The sequence below is a fragment of the Papio anubis genome, chromosome 12 (assembly GCF_008728515.1).
Source record: "Papio anubis isolate 15944 chromosome 12, Panubis1.0, whole genome shotgun sequence".
NCBI lineage: Eukaryota > Metazoa > Chordata > Mammalia > Primates > Cercopithecidae > Papio > Papio anubis.
The window spans coordinates 63,085,502-63,091,972 of NC_044987.1; the positions used below are offsets into that span (position 1 = coordinate 63,085,502).

Below are 6,471 nucleotides of genomic sequence, written 5' to 3' on the forward strand. Positions count from 1 at the left end.
ATCTCAGGAAACCTGTGTTTGGGACTGACTGGACTCTAGAACCCAGCCTGCTACTTGAATTAGACTGGAAGCCTCAGGCTGACCTGTGTATTAGGTCAGAATAAACTTCATGTCAAGCTTAGGCTATGTTTGGGAGAGACTGGGCCCTAGGGAAGTGCCTGTCTGTTTATTTGTTTCAGACTAGATGTTTAGGGCAGGCAGGTTGTGGTCTGTGTATGACTTGCTCTATAAGACTCCCTTAGTGAAGTCCCATACATCTAGATATTAGTTGGGACTTTCTCAGGATTTGGGAGAAAGAGGACAGAGAAAATAAACTAAGAAGGATACATAGGTAAATGCAATTTTATTACTGGGTGTGAAAACAAAGAACATTCTAAGAATTTAACAAGCAACAGTTGACCAAGAGGGAACCTATTGTTGAGCCCATAATCTGCTGAGGAAATTTGAGCCTGTCCCTGAGTACTGCCTGCTTATCTCTTCTCAGAGATCATAGCCTCAACTTCCCAAGTTAGTAAAGTCCTCTCACCCTGGCAGTTTCCACTCTCATGTTCTGCAGCCTCTTTGGCTTCTCCCCAGCCTTCTAAGCTGTTTCCTTTCCACAGAGCATCTTTCCTCCATGTTGCTGGATCTCCCTAGTACTCACGATGTAAATGACAGGATTCAAGGCCCCTGGAAGCAGCAAGTATATGGCACTGAGTAGATTCTGGACATCCTGGGACACAGTCTTGGCTACTCAGAAGATGATGGAAGTGGAAAGACCAGAGAGGTAGATGGTGAGGATGACCAATAAGTGGGAGCCACACATGTGTAAGGCCTTGGCTTGGGCTCCCCAAGAAGAGATCCGGAAGGCAGCATAGATGATGTAGGTGTAGGAGGTCCCCAGCAGGGCCAGATCAGAGGTTACAGTGACCAACCACATAGCCAGCCCCAGCCAGTTGAAGGTCAGGTCTCCACAAGCTATGCTTAGCAGTGCAATGTACTCACAGGTGAAGTGTCGAATCACTGCTGTCCAGCAGAATTGGTCTTTTGCAGTTAGCACCACCAAGGGTACTGCCACTCCCAGGCTCTATGTCAAGGCAAGAATGGCCAGCAGTCCCAGCAGCTGGGAGGTCATCAGGTCAGAATAGCAGAGTGGGTGGCAGATGGCCACGTAGCAGTTCAGGGCCATGGCCAGAGGAGGTTGTAGTCCAGGAGGAAGGTGAAGTAGATAAAGAACACCTGGGCCAGGCAGCCATGCAGCGATATGGGGTTAGCATAATGCACAAAGCCCTCCAGCATTTTAGGCATCATGGCTGTGGCAGCACAAATGTTGACAGCCAGGAGCAGAGTGATGAGCATATACATAGGCTGATGCAGATGTTGCTGGGCAACCACCATGTGGATGACCAGGGCATTGACAGAGATGATGGTCACATAGAGGAAGACAAGAGGCAGGACCAGGAGGGGCCACCACTCTCGTAGTCCAGAGAAACCCACCAGGAAGAAATTGGTGTAGCAGATGTTGAAGGTGCTTGTATTTCCATCCTCACCCATTAGCTTTGGCCCTGGGCTGGCCAGCTAATGGGTGAGGATGGAAATACAAGTACCTTTAGCTGGAGTGGGGATCAGAGACTGTTAGAACAAAATGGTCAGTTTAAAAAGCCTATTTCTGTTGTAGACCCTGAGGAATTTGTGATGAAAGCCCACTTCTTCATGTATGTATTCCTTTGGGGCACAGAGAAGTACTAAGCCAGGTATTGTGGGAACTACACAGTTGAACAAGACGATCCTTGTCCCCAGGGAGCTCTTGGCCTTATGTGTGTGAAATGTAAACTTACAAGATACTTGTTTACTTGTGATGTTCCAGATATTTACTGAGTAAAAGATTAAGAGGAGAAGTAGGTGTAGTATATACAGGGGAAAAAGTGACAGCCAGAGACAAAACAAGAAAGGTTAAGAGAAAAGATTCTTGATTCAGAGGAAGTATTTGAAGAATCTTTGACCCAAGGAGACTGGGAAAGCCCAAGTGGGGCTTAACAGGGAGAGAAGAACCAGCTGGGAATGATGGCATCACTTGTGTGCTTGGGACACACTGTGGCAAGGAGAGATGGAAGTTGCTGAGGAAGAATTCTGGTCTTCCTGGATCACAAGAAACAGGCTGCAGAGACTGCTTCCTTCCTAAGTCCTTGCAGATTGGCTGTGGTGCCTCCTGCCTGGCCTTGTCCTCAGTGTCATGGATGATGAGTTTGCTTTCCTTTCAGAATGTAAGTTCCAGGAGGGCAGGGATAATAGCAAGCTTCTGGTGGGTTCACTGGAGCTTCAAGCACAGAGCCACCATAGAGGCGCAGGACAGGCTTGAGAATTGCTTGTTGAGTAGGTGCATGAGGAAAGGAAGAAGACAGTAGGAGGCTGAACATTTAATTGGGATCTTACAGCAGTCGTTTCAAAGCTTTGGCCAGGACTCTTCTTCTACATACCTGATACTCCACAAACAAGGCAGCATTCAACAGGCTGCAAGCTTTTTTTTTTTTTTTTTAAAGAGATAGGGTCTCACTTTTTGCCCAGGCTGTTTTTAAACTCCTGGGCTCAAGTAACCCTCTTGCCTCAGCCTCCCAGGCATGAGCCATCGTGCCTGGTCACTTCAAGCATTCTTAATCTCAGCAGCAATATGAAGAGTTAGCATTTATTGAGTACTTGCTACATGCCAGACATGGTTCCAAGTGTTTTCCATGTGGTATCTCTTTAATACTCACAGAAACCCTAAGAGACAACTTTAGTTGTCCCTTCGTATCTGTGGTAGATTAATTCCAGGACCTGCTGTGGATACCAAAATCTGCAGATGCTCAAGTCCCTTATATAAAATGGTGCTGGGAAAACTGGATATACATATGCAGAAGAATGAAACTAGATGCCCTACCTCTCATCCTATACAAAAATCAAGTCAAGATGGATTAAAAACCTGAATGTAGGACCCAAAACTATAAAACTACTAGAGAAAATATAGATCAGGGAAATGATTTAGACATTGGTCTGGGAAAAGACTATGAATAACCTCAAAAGCACAGGCAAAGAAAACAAAAAGAAGCAAATGGGATTATATCAAATTAAAAAGCTTCTGCACAGCAAAGCAAATAATCAACAGATTGAAAAGACAACCTACAGAATGGGAGAAAATATTTGCTAGCTATCTGACAGAGGATTAATATCCAGAATATATTAGGAACTCAAATATTTCAATAGCAACCCCCCACAAAGCAATGGATTAAAAATGAGCAAATGATCTGAACAGAAATTTCTCAAAAGAAGACATAAAAGGGCAAATATGAAAAAATGCTCAACATCCCTAATCATTAGGAAATACAAATCAAAACCACAATGAGGTAGGATCTCACCCCAGTTAGGATGGCTATTATCAAAAAGACAAAAAAAAAAAAAAAAATGCTGGAGAGGATGCAAAGAAAAGGGAACTCATATACACTGTTGTTGGAGCTGTAAACTATGAATAATACTATAAACTATTAATAAGCCACTCTGGAGAACAGTATGGAAGTTCCTCAAAAACTACAAATATACCTAGGTACTGTGCCTTATGCCTGTAATCCCAGGCACTTTGGGAGGCTGAGATGGGAGGATCACTTGAATCCAGGAGTTTGAGACCAGCCTGGGCAACATAGCAAGACCCCATCTCTACAAAACGTAAAAAAAAAAATCTGAACCTGGTGGTGTGCACCTGTCACCTTGACTACTCAGGAGGCTGAGGCGGGAAGATTGCTTGAGCCCAGGAGGTTGAGGCTTCAGTGAGCTATGATCATGCCACTGCTCTCTAGCTTGGGTAACGGAGTGAGATCCTATCTCTAAAAACAAGCAAAAAACAACCCCAAAAAACTACAACTAGAACTACTATATGATCCAGTAATCCACTACTGAGCATTTATCTAAAGGAAAGGAAATCAATATATTGAAGAGACATCTATTTTACCGTGTTTATTGCAGCACTATTCACAATAGCCAAAATATGGAATCAACCTAGGTGTCTAACAACAGATGAATGGCACATATACACAATGGAATGTTATTCAGCTATAAAAAGGAATGCAATCTTGTCATTGACAGCAATATGAGTGGAAGTGGAGCACATTATGTTAAGTGAAATAAGCCAGGAACAGAAAGTTAAATACTGCATGTTCTTACTCATATGCACAAGCTAAAAAATAGTTGGTCTTGGTCTTGTAGAAGTAAAAAGTAGCATTGAGGACTTGAGGCTGGGGAAGGTAGGGGAAAATGAAGGATAGGGAGGGATTTATTAAAGGATACAACATGATAGCTAGATAGTAGGGATAAATTCTAGTGTTCTATACACTGTAGGATGACTACAGTTAACAATATATAGTTTCAAATAGCTAGGATAGTAAATGTTCTCAGGACAAAGAAATGATGTATTTGAGATGATGGATATTTCTAATTACTCTGATCTAATCACTGTACATTGTATGTATCAAAACATCACCATGTACCCCATAAATATGTACAATCATCTGTGTCACTAAAAATGTTTACAAATTACATGGAGTTTACATATAATCTATGCACATCCTCCCATATATTTTAAATTGTCTTCAGATTACTTGTAACACCTGGTACAATGTAAATGCTATGTAAATAGTTGTTATACTGTATTTTAAATTTTGTATTTTTAAAATTGTATTGTTCTTGATTTTTAAATTTCTTTTTGACTTTTCTTTATTATACTTTATGTTCTAGGGTACATGTGCACAATGTGCAGGTTTGTTATTACATATGTATGCATGTGCCATGTTGGTGTGCTGCACCCATTAACTCGTCATTTACATTAGGTATATCTCCTAATGCTATCCCTCCCTCCTCCCCCCACCCCACAACAGGCCCCAGTGTATGATGTTCCCCTTCCTGTGTCCAAGTGTTCTCATTGTTCAATTCCCACCTATGAGTGAGAACATGTGGTGTTTGGTTTTCTGTTCTTGCCATAGTTTGCTGAGAATGATGGTTTCCAGCTGCATCCATGTCCCTACAAAGGACATGAACTCATCCTTTTTTATGGCTGCATAGTATTCCATGGTGTATATGTGCCACATTTTCTTTATCCAGTCTGTCATTGATGGACATTTGGGTTGGTTCCAAGTCTTTACTATTGTGAATAGTGCTGCAGTAAACATACGTGTGCATGTGTCTTTATAGCAGCATGATTTATAATCCTTTGGGTATATACCCAGTAATGGGATGGCTGGGTCAAATGGTATTTCTAGTTCTAGATCCTTAAGGAATTGCCACACTGTCTTCCACAATGGTTGAACTAGTTTACAGTCCTACCAACAGTGTAAAAGTGTTCCTATTTCTCCACATCCTGTTGTTTCCTGACTTTTTAATGATGGCCATTCTAACTTGTGTGAGATGGTATCTCATTGTGGTTTTGATTTGCATTTCTCTGATGGCTAGTGATGGTGAGCAGTTTTTCATGTGTCTGTTGGCTGCATAAATGTCTTCTTTTGAGAAGTGTCTGTTCATATCCTTTGCCCACTTTTTGATGGGGTTGTTTGTTTGTTTCTTATAAATTTGTTTGAGTTCTTTGTAGGTTCTGGATATTAGCCCTTTGTCAGATGACTAGATTGCAAAAATTTTCTCCCATTCCTTAGGTTGCCTGTTCACTCTGATAGTAGTTTCTTTTGCTGTGCAGAAGCTCTTTAGTTTAATTAGATCCCATTTGTCAATTTTGGCTTCTGTTGCCATTGCTTTTGGTGTTTCAGTCATGAAGTCCTTGCACATGCCTGTGTCCTGAATGTTATTGCCTAGGTTTTCTTCTAGGGTTTTTATGGTTTTAGGTCTAACATTTAAGTCTCTAATCCATCTTGAATTAATTTTTGTGTAAGGTGTAAGGAAGGGATCCAGTTTCAGCTTTCTGCTTATGGCTAGCCAGTTTTCTTGGCACCATTTATTAAATAGGAAATCCTTTCCCCATTTCTTGTTTTTGTCAGGTTTGTCAAGGATCAGATGGTTGTAGATGTGTGGTATTATTTCTGAGTTCTCTGTTCTGTTCCGTTGGTCTATATGTCTGTTTCGGTACCAGTACCTTGCTGTTTTGGTTACTGTAGCCTTGTAGTACAGTTTGAAGTCAGGTAGAGTGATGCCTCCAGTTTTGTTCTTTTGGCTTAGGATTGTCTTGGCAATATGGGCTCTTTTTTGGTTCCATATGAACTTTAAAGTAGTTTTTTCCCCAATTCTGTGAAGAAAGTCATTGGTAGCTTAATGGAGATGGCATTGAATCTATAAATTACCTTGGGAGGTATGGTCATTTTCAAGATATTGATTCTTCCTATCCATGAGCATGGAATGTTCTTCCATTTGTTTGTGTCTTCTTTTATTTTGTTGAGCAATGGTTTGTAGTTCTCCTTGAAGAGGTCCTTTACATCCCTTGTAAGTTGGATTCCTAGGTATTTTTTTCTCTTTGAAGCAATTGTG

General features: G+C 41.4%; 1 pseudogene; it reads right to left on the reverse strand.

The window, feature by feature from the left end:
• Positions 1-580: 580 nt before the first annotated feature.
• LOC116269823 lies at positions 581-1,721 on the reverse strand (annotated as a pseudogene).
• Positions 1,722-6,471: the final 4,750 nt, after the last annotated feature.